The sequence below is a fragment of the Pristiophorus japonicus genome, chromosome 11, assembly GCF_044704955.1.
Source record: "Pristiophorus japonicus isolate sPriJap1 chromosome 11, sPriJap1.hap1, whole genome shotgun sequence".
Taxonomy (NCBI): domain Eukaryota; kingdom Metazoa; phylum Chordata; class Chondrichthyes; family Pristiophoridae; genus Pristiophorus; species Pristiophorus japonicus.
In genome coordinates, this window is record NC_091987.1 from 167,578,640 (window position 1) to 167,594,750 (window position 16,111).

A 16,111-nucleotide genomic window follows, 5' to 3' on the forward strand; every position below is an offset into this window, starting at 1 on the left:
GGGCCAGTGGAGCCATAGCATGAAGCCACCTCGTGCTGGTGCTTGCTGTGCCTTGGCACAAATGATGTTTCATTTACATTACTGGTTTCCTGATGATTTGAGGATTGCAAACTATCGATATTTTGGTGTGACGCCTACATTGTGATCTTTGTCTAGAGCTACTTCCTGGGACATCCACCAACAGGGTGCTGAGCCTTTTAGAGTAATTCTCTTCATTGTACATGGAGTGATTCCAGCTGCAGCTAGGCTTGTTTAGGTTCTGACCAAGGGCCAAATGTAGCTCCAAACACTGGCAATCTGGCCTAAGAAGCCCAGATAACTCCATTCGAATCGCACTGGTATTTTTCCTTTGCTCTCTCTTAATGTTGTGGACTGAACGTTTTTATTTGGCCCTCGGTGATACTAAGACACCCAAGGTAAATGCAGTAACATTTGCAAGCAATGGCACATGTCACGTGATCAATGTCACGTAGTCGAATACCACATAATCAAATGTCATGTGATTGAACCTCCGGGAATACATCCAACCAGGGTTAGCAACACTCTTCTGACTCTTCAAATCCCTGCGCCGTCTCCAAGACTTGGGTCAGGAATGCAATGAAATACTCACCACTTACCTGGCTGGTTACAGCAATGGAGAAACTCAGCACCATCCAGGACAGAGCAGTCTGTTCGATTGGCAGCCCTTCCACTGAACTCAGTAGTATCCCCTCCAGCACTCATACACTGATTGCAGTATATACTTTCTGCAGCAACTCGCCAAGCTTATTTCCATTGCACCTCTCAGCCCTGCCATCTTTACCACTGAGAAGGACATGAGCAGCAAGATCATGGGAACACCGTCAGCTCGAAGTTCCTTTGCGAGTCGCACATCACCCTGACTTGGACATGAATTGCCATCTCTTCATTGTCGCTGGGTCAAAATCCTGGAATTCACCGGCCTAAAACTAAGGTGGATGCAGCATCAGCACAAGGACTACTGCAGCTTCTCCGGGAAACTGGGGACGGGAAATAAATGGTCCACGCACATCCTGAGAGATGAAAAATTCACGCTCGCCCTGCATGTGGAAGGCATGGTGTTCACAGGTGGAACCTCACCTTGTGCCGTCCGCCCCCAGCAGCACAGGCTGAGGTGACTTTATTACATCTCAGACCATGACCCACAATCCAGCTCACTTCAACCAATCTACCAACCTCCGAATCCAACTTGACATTGGAGCCTCAGGCCCACCTTCCTTGATAACCAGAAGCTCCCATCCTTCCTTCGGGCTAAGTTCACCAGACTGTGGGCTCCACACTACAGCGGGAAAAGTGGTCCTCTCGCTCGGCACCAGCACCTTCACCTCAGCAAAGAGGCATAAAAAATTCCAGGCCACGCAGCACAAAACTGAATAATGCTTATCCAGTGCTAACCCTCGCAGGGCAGTGCAGAGTTGCCTGAAGCCCCGATCCTGGCCACTGAGCTCCAGCAGGCTGCAAGGAGGATCCTGCAAAGCTGGCATTGACATCCGCTCGTGTCACCATGCATGGCGAGGACGTCATCGCCGGTTGCGTGGTGTCCCAGGGTGCTAACCATGGGGCGCGGCACTGTCATGGCAGCGTCTCTGCAAACTCCCGGGCAATTCCCCGGGAGCCGATAGCGTCCCCCTTCCCGGTGGAAAGTATTTTCTGCCCTGTTAGCTCCCACCCCCCCTGGGAGACACTAATGGGCCTCTAAAAAAGGGGCACTATCACCCTCATTATATGTTGTATTTTTTGAACAGACATTGATTGCTGGTACACTGGTCTTGAAGGTAATTTTGCTGTTCCTGTTTTATAGCAGCCCCAACAGTAAATCTGAGATTCTCAGATCAATATGTGTCGACCATTCACGGGTTGTCTGTACTTGCCGTGGTTCCCTGAGCTCACGACTGTCTGCTTTAGAAGGCAGGGAAGTCATACTGCAGAGAGCTACTCTGTGAGGCGAGGTAACAGCAGCATCATGGAACAGTAACTGGTATCGTTGTTAGCTCTTAATTCTAGTTGCTGATAGCGGAAGGACATGCGCTTCTGACATACAGAGCGGCCAAGGTTGCAAAGACTGTCACATTGGGCTGTGCTTACAGGCAAGCCAGTCCCAAAACCCAGGAATAACTAGAATCTGCCAAGTTTCAGCTCAGAGGATCAGGAGTTGCAGGAAACACCTTTTGCTTGTTTGTCAATGTTGCTACACTCAGGATGTTCAGCAGGATGGACACGAGAAAAACTGGGAGATCTGCACATGTATATATCATTCTGGCTTTTCAACGTTCATTAATGGTGTCTATTTTTTGCTAATGTTTTTTTGAGAAGATACGTGTTTCAGTGGTACAGTGCAAAACAGTCTCTCCGCGGAATCACAAGGTTGATTCCGGGGTTGAGGGAGTAGGTTGGGCCTCTACTCATTGGAATTCAGAAGAATGAGAGGTGATCTTATCAAAACATATAAGATTATGAGGGGGCTTGACAAGAGAGGATGTTTCCACTAATGGGGGAGACTAGAACTACAGGACATGATCTTAGAATAAGGGGCCGCCCATTTAAAACAGAGATGAGGAAAAATTTCTTCTCAGAGGGTTGTAAATCTGTGGAATTCACTGCCTCAGAGAGCTGTGGAAGCTGGGACATTGAATAAATTTAAGGCAGAAATAGACAGTTTCTTAAACGATAAGGGATTATGGGGAGTGGGCGGGGAAGTGGAGCTGAGTCCATGATCAGATCAGCCATGATCTTATTAAATGGCGGAGCAGGCTCGAGGGGCCGTATGGCCTACTCCTGTTCCTATTTCTTATGTTCTTATTAAAATCAGCTCTCCTGACAGGTCGCATGTGGGTCAGCCTAACGATAGTTCTGCGCCTCATCGAGGCACTTTCTGCAGCAATTGAAACCAAATTATGTAGCGTGGTCATGTCGGTTCCTCAGCAGGTCTGTCCAAGTTTTGCAGCCATCTTTTGAGATAAACTGGGCATTGTAAATCGCTCACTATGCTCAGCCTCGAAGTTGAGCTTGTGTTGCTTTGCTGTCCGCAATAGTATCTGCTTCTTAACACCTCGTTGTCTTAACCTGACTTTCCACCTTGCCAGGTGAGACATTTAGATGTTCAGTGGCAGTGAGCTTTTTGGTTTGAAGCACAGTACTGGGACATGCACCGTTTCATTTGAAGTAGGAAATGTTATTGCTGATGCTGCATTGATCAGACTAATTTGTAAATGCAGACACTTTAAACATTTCAAACACAGAGGCTCAGCACAGCATCATCAAGGTCTTTGAGATCGGACTGAGATTCTGTAAAACCATCTGATTCGGGGGCTGAGATCAGTGAGGTTACATCATTGACTTGCATTTCACACCTTCCAACATCAGCTATTAAACTGTGCTCTCAGCTTCTGAAATGTCAGCTCATTGAGAGATATATTTATGGGTTCTCCAGTTTGGATTGTTGGAAATCCTTGTTTGTTTGCTAATTTCTCGTGTTTACACAGCTAGCTGAACTACTGGCTTTTTATTTTAAGCACTATACTAGGAGATATACTGCTGTAATTTGAAATAGGAAATTGTAATGCTGATGCTACATTCATCATGCTGTGTGATATAATTCGTAGGGATACATTAGAGATTGGTTTGGGTACACCAGAGATTAGTTCCAATACAGTTACAATGGGGAAAACAAGGGACAAGAACAAGTGGAAAAATTAACAGAGATTAAATCTGCAGCAGTAGCCACATAACTGGAGTGGTGGAACTTCATAGAATCATAGAAGTTTAAGCACAGAAGGAGGCTATTTCGGCCCACTGTCTCCGTGCCGGCCGACAAAGAGCTACCCAGCCTAATCCCACTTTCCAGCACTTGGTCCGTAGCCCTGCAGGTTACTTCAAGTGCACATCCAAGTACTTTTTAAATGTGGTGAAGGTTTCTGCCTCTACCACCCTTTCAGGCAGTGAGTTCCAGACCCCCACCACCCTCTGGGTGAAGAAACTTCCCCTCAAATCTCCTCTAAACCTCCTACCATTTACATATGCCGCCTGGTTGTTGACCACTCTGCTAATGGAAAGAGGTCCTTCCTATCCTCTCTATCTAGACACCTCATAATTTTATACACCTCAATAAGGTCTCCCCTCAGCCTGCGCTATCCCAAAGAAAACAACCCCAGCCGATCCAATCTTTCCTCACAGCTAACATTCTCCAGTGCAGGCACCATCCTTGTAAATCTCCTCTGTACTCTCTCTAGTGCAATCACATCTTTCCTTTAATGTGGTGACCAGAACTGCACACAGTACTCCAGCTGTGGCTTCAGGGCTGAAGTGTTGGCTCATCTCACTGCAACGTGGAGAGCCAGCTGACAGTCACAGCTGCAGGAACTCACCTGTGCACAAGTGTGCACGCGCGTGTACATCATAGGTGGTCCCTCGAATGAGGATGACTTGCTTCCACGAGAGTTCACAGATGAAGGACCTGATATTCCAGTCCTGAACTCCAATTGAAGGGGTGGAAGATGCCTGTGCGTGGATTTTTTTAACGTGTGGTGACCGTTGCACACCAGCCACCACTCGGGCTTGACCGAGCTAGGTCTTTATCCAGTGGCAAGGGTTAACCAGGACGACTGAAGACCTGCTCTGCTGCACAGACCTAGTGCGCACACATATTGCAGTGTGGGCTGGTCCGTGCTGCCCCTGGGCCCTCGGCTCTTCTGGTCCCCGAACCCTCATTCGCCTCACCTCTGCCATGATCTCTTGCCGTTCCTCCGCCACAAACACTCGCCGCACCTCCGCCACGATCTCCCTCCGCACCAAACATTCACCGAACCTCCGCCACGATCTCCCATCAAATATCAGCCACGATCCCTCATCGCTCCTCTGCCCCGATCATTTGTCGCAAGTCCGCCATGACCTTCCCGCTCCTCTGCTTTACCAGAGTTCCGCCGATGCTCCTGGCCACGCTCCAAATGGCGCCCTGGGTCCTGCGCGTGTACATACGTACAATGGCATTCGTATTCTCAACAGTCAGCAGGTGAAACCGGTGTGTTGGAACCTTCTGTGGGGTATATCAGCATCTGGTGAATGATGTCTGTGTTTCGATATTCCAGTCGCCTTGTAATACATGAATTTGCCCGTTGCATGTGTAGACACACAATCCAACGCTAGTTGTTTAGGTGTGGGCGTCACTCCATGGGACGTGTGCTTCAGTTGTTGCAATGCTATCAGGGACCCTGTGTCTGGCAGAAACCATTTACATAAACCTTGTCCTGACCCTAACTCTACAATTTGCTATTAAGAACGGTAAGGTTTGAATTTATTTACAATCAACAACAACTTTTATTTATCTAGCGCCTTTAACGTAGTGTTGTCACAAAACAGATAAATTTGACACCGAACCACGTAAGAAGAAATTACAGCAGATGACCAAAAGCTTGGTCAAAGAGGTAAGTTTTAACGAGCTATTTAATTCAAAGAACACTCCGCTCCTTTCTTCCTCATTCATTCAGCCTGCCATACAAAATGAATGCCCTCAATCAATAGAGAGAATCACTTGAAAAGCCATCCTTTTAAGAGATTTGTGCCATTGTGCTGCGGGGTAAAGCTCTCCCGCTCACTTGTACAGAGGCTGGGATTGAGACTAGAGCGTTTAGTTCGCATTCATGGTGTTTTAATGTAAAGTGGAAAAATGAGATGTAAGCTGAGCAAGCAGTCCCCGAGCTGGGAATAAGAAGAAAAACAAACCGTGCAGAGGTCACCGGGAAAAAGGACGGGAGAAAACGGTGGAAGGAGTGTGGGAAATTGTCGAAACAGATCACAAGCGGTTCGAGGTGTAAGGAGGATAGCTAAAAATGTTAAACACAACATTAAACAATCCTCCAGTAACATAGCAGTAAAACTATTGGAGACAAAATTTGGAATTCAAAAAGGTGGAAGTAGAGGAAGGAGGGAATGAAGGTAACACTAACACTGCCCAGCTCCTGGGGTACACCAGTATCTTTGAGGGATTTGAAGTTAGCATGGCAGAGCTGCCGAATCAGTTAAGAGGACTTGAGAGGAATATCCCAGGCCAGGTGCTATTTACACCGAGTGCTGAAGGAGACCAAAGAGGAAACTGCTGGCCATTGGACATTGACATGGACCAATCATTGTGGACGTACTGCAAGTGCAGAAGTAAGCAAATATTTTTTTTAAAGTTACAAATTTGGACATGCGTCTGAAAGTCTATTAGCCAACTTCATTGGAAAATAATAGTGTAAGAGGTAGGGTGAGTAACAACTTAAAACAACCAGAATGCCTGAGAAACCTTGACTTCTTTGAGGATGTTGTAAAGTTCATTTGGATATTCAGAAAGCTTTCAACAAGGCTACAGATGAAAGGCTTTTCACTGAACTATCTCCCTATCTCCCTCTCTAACTCTGCAATCTCCTCCAGTCCCATAACTCCCCTCTCCCCCCGTCCCCCGAGATGTCTGCGCCCCTCCAATTTTGTCCTCCTGAGCATCCCTGATTATAATCGCTCAACCATTGGTGGCCGTGCCTTCTGTTGCCTAGAGCCTAAGCTCTGGAACTCCCTGCCTAAACCTCTCCGCCTCTCTACCTCTCTTTCCTCCTTCAAGACGCTCCTTAAAAACTACCTCTTTGACCAACCTTTTGGTCACCTGCTCTAATTTCTACTTATGCGGCTCGGTGTCAAATTTTATTCGCATAATACACCTGTGAAGTGTCTTGGGACGTTTCACTACGTTAAAGACACTATATAAATACAAGTTGTTTTTTATTGTTGTTGAACTAAAATCCACAATAATCCAGGGACTGGTTGGAATCTGATTAAAAAACAGAAAACAGAGTACTTGTATGAAACTTTGGGAGGGCCGGAACAGATGTACAGGGTGTGTGAACAGTGATGCTCCATGCTGCTAACAGCTGAATCTCAAAATTCTTATGCGAAATAGAACTATAAAAGTTAATACAGCATAAAACCGTGCACCATTTAAACGTGTGCATTTGCTCGAGCATTCTTGCTCCTTCCCAAATATACTTATTTATTTTTCTCTCTGCAATCTGGTTTTACTGATGTATTTTTGTCCTGTTTTGCACTCTTGCTCCCAGTTTCAATCTCTCACCCTGATTTTAAGAACACTGAATTTATTTAATCTAATCCAGTTTGCCAGATGATCAGTGACATATATTGCAATGTTATCATTGTCAATGAATATTTTGCCAGAACCATTAAGCGGTTTATCTTGTATTCTTATGAGCACTGATTTTTAAAAAAGGATCAATTACTTGTGCAACGTTGCATTGTGCTAGTCGATGCCCAGTGATCACTAGTCGATGCCCAGTGATCACTAGTCGATGCCCAGTGATCACTAGTCGATGCCCAGTGATCACTAGTCGATGCCCAGTGACCACTAGTCGATGCCCAGTGATCACTAGTCGATGCCCTCTGATTGCAAGTCGATGCCCAGTGATCACTAGTCGATGCCCTCTGATTGCAAGTCGATGCCCAGTGATTACTGCAGTGGAAGAGTTGCTTTCTGCATACTACTAACTGTTATCGTTAACTATGGAGAGTGGCCTCAATGACAGCCCAGCACATTGACTGGAAAGTGCTTGTGTGGACTGTGCATGAGGACAGGATGGAGTTGGGTTGTGACAGCCTCCACTGTTGCATTGACTGCTGATACCCACTATCTGGGCGCTGACAGGAAGAATGTGTATTTGGAAGGAATAATGAAGGCCTAGTGCTCTTGGAGCTGGTATGGATAACCTTCAGAACAGTTGTGTGTGTGGGGGGGTGGGGGAGGGGGGGAAGCGGGGATTGGAGGAAGGATGAAATCCCAGACTTAAGATAATAATGGGGAACAAATTAACTCCGGATTGTAAATTACCCCATTGCTCATCATTTACTGCAATGTGGATGGGGGGGGGGGGGGAGTTTGGTTTGAAATCACAATGTTTAATAAGTAATTCCAGTTGCGATTTCATTAAAGCTGCGGTTGCTTTACTCCATTAATTGTTCCCAGAACTATGAAGTACTTTGAGGAAATGTTGGAGATAAGGATTTTTAGTTTTTGCAGCTGTGTTCATGTGTGACTGATGCCATTTAAATCTGCGGTTAATGTGAGGGCTCGGTAAAACCCTGTGGTGCGATGCACTGGCACTTCCACTCATGTTCTGTGCTACACTGAGCTGATCAACACATCTGCCTTTCTGGTGTGAGGATTGTCACAGAGACTATAGCACCATGTGAGCAACTGGTGAGTTCACAGAATTCTGCTTGAAAGGAAAAGGACATGGAGCTAAACCCCATGTGTGATTCGTCAACAGTGATGGTGCTTCCTGCGTTATATTGTATGTGACACAAAGGCCATGATTTTTGCAGCATGGCAGCTACAGGAAAAATTCAGGGAGCAGCACCAGCCCTTATACATGGCCGCCTTCGACCTTACAAAGGCCTTTGACACTGTCAATCGCGAGGGTCTATGGAGCATCCTCCTCCGTTTCGAATGCCCCCAAAAGTTCGCCACCATCCTTCACCTGCTCCACGACGACATGCAGGCCGCGATCCTTACCAACGAATCCATTACAGACCCAATCCATGTCCGGACCGGGGTCAAACAGTGCTGCGTGATCACCCCAACCCTCTTCTCAAAGAAAAAGAGTGGGAGAGCGATAGTGATAGGGGATTCAATTGTGAGGAGCATAGATAGGCGTTTCTGCGGCCGCAACCAAGACTCCAGGATGGTATGTTGCCTCCCTGGTGCAAGGGTCAAGGATGTCTCTGAGCGGGTGCAGGACATTCTAAAAAGGGAGGGAGAACAGCCAGTTGTCGTGGTGCACATTGGTACCAACGACATAGGTAAAAAAAGGGATGAGGTCCTACGAGACGAATTTAAGGAGCTAGGAGCTAAATTAAAAAGTAGGACATCAAAAGTCGTAATCTCGGGATTGCTGCCAGTGCCACGTGCTAGTCAGAGTAGGAATCGCAGGATAGCTCAGATGAATACGTGGCTTGAGCAGTGGTGCAGCAGGGAGGGATTCAAATTCCTGGGGCATTGGAACCGGTTCTGGGGGAGGTGGCACCTGTACAAACCGGGCGGTGTGCACCTGGGCAGGACCGGAACCAATGTCCGAGGGGGAGTGTTTGCTCGTGCTGTTGGGGAGGAGTTAAAGTAATATGGCAGGGGGATGGGAACCAATGCAGGGAGACAAAGGGAAACAAAATGGAGACAGAAGCAAAAGACAGAAAGGAGATGTGTAAAAGTGGAGGGCAGAGAAACCCAAGGCAAAAAACAAAAAGGGCCAATGTACAGCAAAATTCTAAAGGGTCAAAGTAATAAAAAGGCAAGGCTGAAAGCTCGGTGCCTCAATGCGAGGTGTATTCGGAAACCAGGAGAGGGCTCTGAGCTAGTTAGAGTGGGTGAGAGCGCAGATGAACAGGACCCCAAGAAAGAATGCAGAGTAGCACTGGGGTAAGTGTAAACCACAAGGTGATAGGAAGGGACAATATGTATGAATATAAAGGGGCTGCAGGAGGGGTCAAAACTAAAAATCATGGTTTTAAAAATTAGTATTAAAACACTTACCTGAACGCACGCAGCATTCGAAGTAAAGTAAATGAGTTGACGGCACAAATCATTGCAAATGGGTATGATTTGGTGGCCATTACAGAAACATGGCTGCAGGGTAGCCAAGACTGGGAATTAAACATACAGGGGTATCTGACAATTCGGAAGGATAGACAAGAAGGGAAAGGAGGTGGGGTAGCTCTGTTAATAAAGGATAATATCAGGGCAGTTGTGAGAGATGATATTGGCTCTAATGAACAAAATGTTGAGTCATTGTGGGTGGAGATGAGAGATAGTAAACGGAAAAAGTCACTGGTGGGTGTAGTTTATAGGCCCCCAAATAATAACTTCACGGTGGAGCGGACAATAATCAAGGGAATAATAGAGGCATGTGAAAAAGGAACGGCAGTAATCATGGGGGATTTTAACTTGCATATCGATTGGTCAAATCAAATCACACGGGGTAGCCTGGAGGAGGTATTCATAGAATGCATACGGGATTGTTTCTTAGATCAGTATGTTACAGAACCTACAAGGGAGCAAGCTATCTTAGATCTGGTCCTGTGTAATGAGACAGGATTAATAAACGATCTCCTAGTAAAAGATCCTCTCGGAATGAGTGATCACGGTATGGTTGAATTTGTAATACAGATTGAGGCTGAGGAAGTAATGTCTCAAACGAGCGTACTATGCTTAAACAAAGGGGACTACAGTGGAATGAGGGCAGAGTTAGCCAAAGTAGACTGGGAACACAGACTAAACGGTGGCACAATTGAGGAACAGTGGAGGACTTTTAAGGAGCTCTTTCATAGTGCTCAACAAAAATATATTCCAGTGAAAAAGAAGGGCGGTAAGAGAAGGGATAACCAGCCGTGGATAACCAAGGAAATAAGGGAGAGTATCAAATTAAAAACCAATGCGTATAAGGTGGCCAAGGTTAGTGGGAAACTAGAAGATTGGGAAAATTTTAAACGACAGCAAAGAATGACTAATAAAGCAATAAAGAAAGGAAAGATAGATTACGAAAGTAAACTTGCGCAAAACATAAAAACGGACAGTAAAAGCTTTTACCGATATAGAAAATGGAAAAGAGTGACTAAAGTAAATGTTGGTCCCTTAGAAGATGAGAAGGGGGATTTAATAATGGGAAATGTGGAAATGGCTGAGACCTTAAACAATTATTTTGCTTCGGTCTTCACAGTGGAAGACACAAAAACCATGCCAAAAATTGCTGGTCACGGGAATGTGGGAAGGGAGGACCTTGAGACAATCACTATCACTAGGGAGGTAGTGCTGGACAGGCTAATGGGACTCAAGGTAGACAAGTCCCCTGGACCTGATGAAATGCATCCCAGGGTATTAAAAGAGATGGCGGAAGTTATAGCAGATGCATTCGTTATAATCTACCAAAATTCTCTGGACTCTGGGGAGGTACCAGCGGATTGGAAAGCAGCCAATGTAACGCCTCTGTTTAAAAAAGGGGGCAGACAAAAGGCAGGTAACTATAGGCCGGTTAGTTTAACATCTGTAGTAGGGAAAATGCTTGAAACTATCATTAAGGAAGAAATTCGGGACAGCTGGATAGGAATAGTGCAATCAAGCAGACACAGCATGGATTCATGAAGGGGAAATCATGTTTAACTAATTTATTGGAATTCTTTGAGGATATAACGAGCATGGTGGATAGAGGTGTACCGATGGATGTGGTGTATTTAGATTTCAAAAAGGCATTCGATAAGGTGCCACACTAAAGATTACTGCAGAAGATAGAGGTACGCGGAGTCAGAGGAAATGTATTTGCATGGATAGAGAATTGGCTGGCTAACAGAAAGCAGAGAGTCGGGATAAATGGGTCGTTTTCGGGTTGGAAATCGGTGTTTAGTGGTGTGCCACAGGGATCGGTGCTGGGACCACAACTGTTTGCAATATACATAGATGACCTGTTTGATCTTTTTGAATGGCGGAGCAGGCTTGAGGGGCTAGATGGCCTACTCCTGTTCCTAATTCTTATGTTGTTATGTTCAATCTTTCTCGCCGCCATCCTCCACCTCACAGTCAGCAAGCTCCTCGCTGGAGCCGAACTAAACTACAGAACCAGTGGGAACCTGTTCAACCTGCGCTGTCTCCAGGCCAGGTCCAAGACCACCCCAACCTCTGTCGTTGAGCTGCAGCATGCGGACGAAGCCTGCGTTTGCGCACATAGAGCCTGAGGCATATGAAAGCATGGGCCTTGTCTTACGCTAAACATTCATAAGACAAAGGTCCTCACCGCACAGCACTGCTCCTCAGTCATCAAGATCCATGGCATGGCCCTGGACACAGTGGACCACTTTCCATATCTCGGAAGCCTGCTATCAACAAGAGCAGTCATCGACGACGAGATCCAACACTGACTCCAGTGCGCCAGTGCAGCCTTCGGCCGCCTGAGGAAAAGAGTGTTTGAAGATCAGGCTCTCAAAACTGCCACCAAGCTCATGGTCTACAGGGCTGTAGTAATACCCGCCCTCCTGTATGGCTCAGAGACATGGACCATGTACAGCAGTCCCACCCACACCTTCCCTGAACGACTATCTGTCCCATCTGTGGCTCTCGTAGTGGACTGTTCAACCACCAAAGAACTCGCTTCAGGAGTGGAAGCAAGTCTTCCTCGATTCCAAGGAACTGCCTATGATGATGTATGTGTTAAGGTGCTGAATTTCCTCACTGGACTCAAAGTCCTTGGGCCACTTGCGTCTGCACAAGGACTTCCAGGTCATGTTGAATTTCGCGGACCTTCCCTGATAGATGGCGAATGCATGGGTTGTATTGATCGTCTCTGTGGGCAGCTGTGAGCTCAGGTTGGCAGAAGCTGGGTATTCTGTGGCTAGTGTCACACCTCCTGACTCCCCAGAGACAATGGCTCCAGACCCCTGTTTGTCACTACCAGTGCATTGTCTCTGGCAGTGTGAGAAGAAGCCCCCTGTCGAGGTGGATCTCCGCACTCCTAGTGGTATGAGCGCCACCTTGTTTATATTACAGCACCAGCACTGGAGTATGCAATGCACCACTATTCTGTGCCCACGCAAACTCTCCATGCAATTTATTTTCTCTGTCACAGAATTTCTCACTGCTGTTTTTTACCCTTTGTCCGTTCCCAGTTTTTCCCATTGTAATAATATTGGAGTGACTATTTAGTCAGCCTTGGCTTAGTGGTAGCTCTCACCTGAGTCAGCCAATGCTCACACGCAGCAAGGCCTGGACAACATTCAGGCTTGGGCTGATAAGTGGTAAATGTATTTGTGCCACACAAGTGCCAGGCAGTGATCATCTCCAACAAGTGAGAGTCTAACCACCCCCACTTGATATTCAATGGCATTACTATCACCGAATCCCCAACCATCAACATCCTGGGGGTTACCATTGACCAGAAACTTAACTGGGCCAGCCACATAAATACTGTGGCTACAAGAGCGGGTCAGAGGCTGGGTATTCTGTGGCGAGTGTCTTACCTCCTGACTCCCCAAAGCCTTTCCACCATCTACAAGGCACAAGTCAGGAGTGTGATGGAATACTCTCCACTTGCTTGGGTGAGTGCAGCTCCAACAACACTCGAGAAGCTCGATACAATCCAGGACAAAGCAGCCCGCTTGATTGGCACCCAATCCACCACCTTCAACATTCACTCCCTCCACCACTGGCGCACCGTGGCTGCAGTGTGTACCGTCCACAAGATGCACTTCAGCAACTCGCCAAGGCTTCATTGGCAGCACCTCCCAAACCCGGGATCTCTACCACCTAGACGGACAAGGGCAAACAGGCGCATGGGAACACCACCACTTCCATGTTCCCCTCCAAGTCACACACCACCCTGACTTGGAAATATATCGCCGTTCCTTCATCGTCGCTGGTTCAAAATCCTGGAACTCCCTCCCTAACAGTACTGTGGGAGTATCTTCACCACACGGACTGCAGAAGGTCAAGAAGGCGGCTCAGCACCACCTTCTCAAGAGCAATTAGGGACGGGCAATAAATGCCGGCCTTGCCAGTGAGGGCCACATCCCAGAACGAATAAAAAAAAAACAAGGTTGTGAGTTCAAGCCTCAGCCCAGAGACTTGAGCACAAGATTTCACACCTTGCACATTGCTAGATATGTCAAATCTGCATGTTATGACTGGCATACGGATTACCCTGCTGACCTCAGCTGCTCCATACATTGGCTTTCTAGAAGCTCTGAGTTCAATCTTCACTGATGCTATTGTATCTCCTGGGTTGGTGAGCACCCTTTCAGTGTTACATTTTGTCTGTTCAGAAGTGTATCTGCTCAGTTTAATATGCAGCTGAGGTGACCATGCTTTTGACTGCAACAGGAGTTATGCCCATCATCCTCGCCCCCTCGCCCCTCTCCCCCCTCCCCCCACCCTCTCCTCCCCGCCCCCTCCCACCGCCCACCCCCTCGCCCTCCTCCCACCCACCCCCTCGTCCTCCACTGCTCCCTCGCCCCCTCCCCCACCCCCGCCCCCTCGCCCTCCCCCTGAATCGTCCCCCTCTCCCCGTCTCCTCTCCCCGCCCTGCCCCACCCCCTCGCCCTCTCCCCCTCGCCCTCACCCCCTCCCCTCGCCACACTCCCTCGCCACACCCCCCTCCCCTCTCCCTAGCCCCCTCTCCCTCGACCCCGCCCCCTCACCCTCTCCCTGCCCCCTCACTCTCTTCCCGCCCCCTCGCTCTCTCCCCTCGCCCCCTCCCTCTCCCCGTCCCCTTGCCCTCTGTCCATCATCCCCACTCTGCCCGGATGCTCTCTTGCTGCCTGAAAATGGCCCACATACTTTGCACAGCCTGTGTGATACTGGTTTGTGCACGCTAAACTCTGTCACTCTGTGTTTATACTACTATTCACAGTGGAGAAGACTTCACGGGTAAGATTGCACCTAACAGATCAGTAGATGATAGCAGGAAATAAATTTGTTCCTTAGAAATCTGCCTAAGGCCAATGTGAAGGATGTGACATGGGAGAGGAAGATGAGGATTGATATCTGAAATGCTACTGCAGTGCACACCTTGTCAGCCTGCTGGATCAGGTGTGAATATTCTAGGTATATTTTCAGGTGCAATATTTTGAAAACAAAATATTCCAATTGCAAAATAATTTTCATCCGAATGCGTGATATTTCTTCATGCCTGGCATCCTTTGTGTTGCTCTCTCTGGAAGGCACGTGTTTTTGTCTGTCTTGGAGCTATTCTGTGGCAATTGTGGCTGTGTTCAGACAGTGAGTGTCAGGCTATTAGACGGTGAGTGCTGCTGAAGAGTTCTTTAAAACAACAACCACCAAGAATTTGCATTTATATAGCACCTTTAACATTGTAAAACATCCCAAGACGTATTCAAACAAAATTTGACACTAAGCCACATAAGGAGATATTAGGGCAGATGACCAAAAGCTTTGTCAAAGGGGTAGGTTTTAAGGAGCATCTTAAAGGAGGAGAGAGAGGTGGAGAAGCAGATAGGTTTAGGGAAAGAATTCCAGAACTTAGGGCCCAGGCAGTTGAAGGCACGGCCGTCAATGGAGGAACGATGAAAATCGGGGTTGTACAAGAGGCCAGAATTGGAGGGGCGCAGAGATCTCAGGGGGGTTGTGTGGCTGGAGGAGATCACAGAGATTGGAAAGGGCAAGGTCAGAGAGGGATTCGAAAATGAGGTTGAGAATTTTAAAATCGAGGCGTTCCTTATCTACCTGCTGCTGCAATACAACACAAGTAACACAGAGCACCTGTACTCAGACCTTTTCCTTTCTTTCTCATACTCTTCTACTATTTCAGTTCCTACCTTTGAAAAACATTCCATATCTTCTGCTTCTACATTCCCATAGTTTCAAGTCCCCCCAGTCCCCCATTTTAATGCTTCGCTGTTTGAATCAACCCTTGCCGCATCTACTGTTCTCTTGATCCACCTTTGGAGAGATTGAAGAAATACTTGTGCATAAGACACATAAACCTTGTTCAGATTATAGGGGGTTCCTTTATACATACCTGGGTTATACTGTCATATAAGTAGATGTTATCATAGGCGGTCCCTCGGAGTCGAGGAAGACTTGCTTGCACTGTAAAAGTGAGTTCTCAGGTGACTGAAGAGTGCAATGCGGGAATTACAGTCTCTGTCACAGGTGGGACAGACAGTGGTTGAAGGAAAGGATGGGTGGAGAGTCTGGGTTGCCGCACGCTCCTTCCGCTGTCTACACTTGGTTTCTGTTTGTTCTCGGCGATGGGACTCGAGGTGCTCAGCGCCCTTCCAGATTCTCTTCCTCCATTTTGGGCGGTCTTTGGCCAGGGATTCCCAGGAGTCGGTGGGGATGTTGCAGTTTATCAAGGCGGCTTTGAGGGTGTCCTTGTAATGTTTCCTCTGCCCACCTGGGGCTCGCTTGCCGTGTCAAAGCTCCGCGTAGAGCGCTTGCTTTGGGAGTCTCGTGTCAGGCATGCGGACACTGTGGCCCGCCCAAGGGAGCTGATCGAGCGTGGTGAATGCTTCAATGCTGGGGATGTTGGCCTGAGTGAGAACACTGACGTTGGTGCAC

The 16,111-nt window shown here is 47.5% G+C and overlaps 1 protein-coding gene across 6 annotated transcripts in view; it reads left to right on the forward strand.

Moving 5' to 3' along the window:
• Positions 1-16,111, forward strand: part of arhgap32b (Rho GTPase activating protein 32b) — a 597,494-nt gene that overhangs the window by 215,826 nt on the left and 365,557 nt on the right. The gene's annotated exons all lie outside the window — the stretch shown is intronic.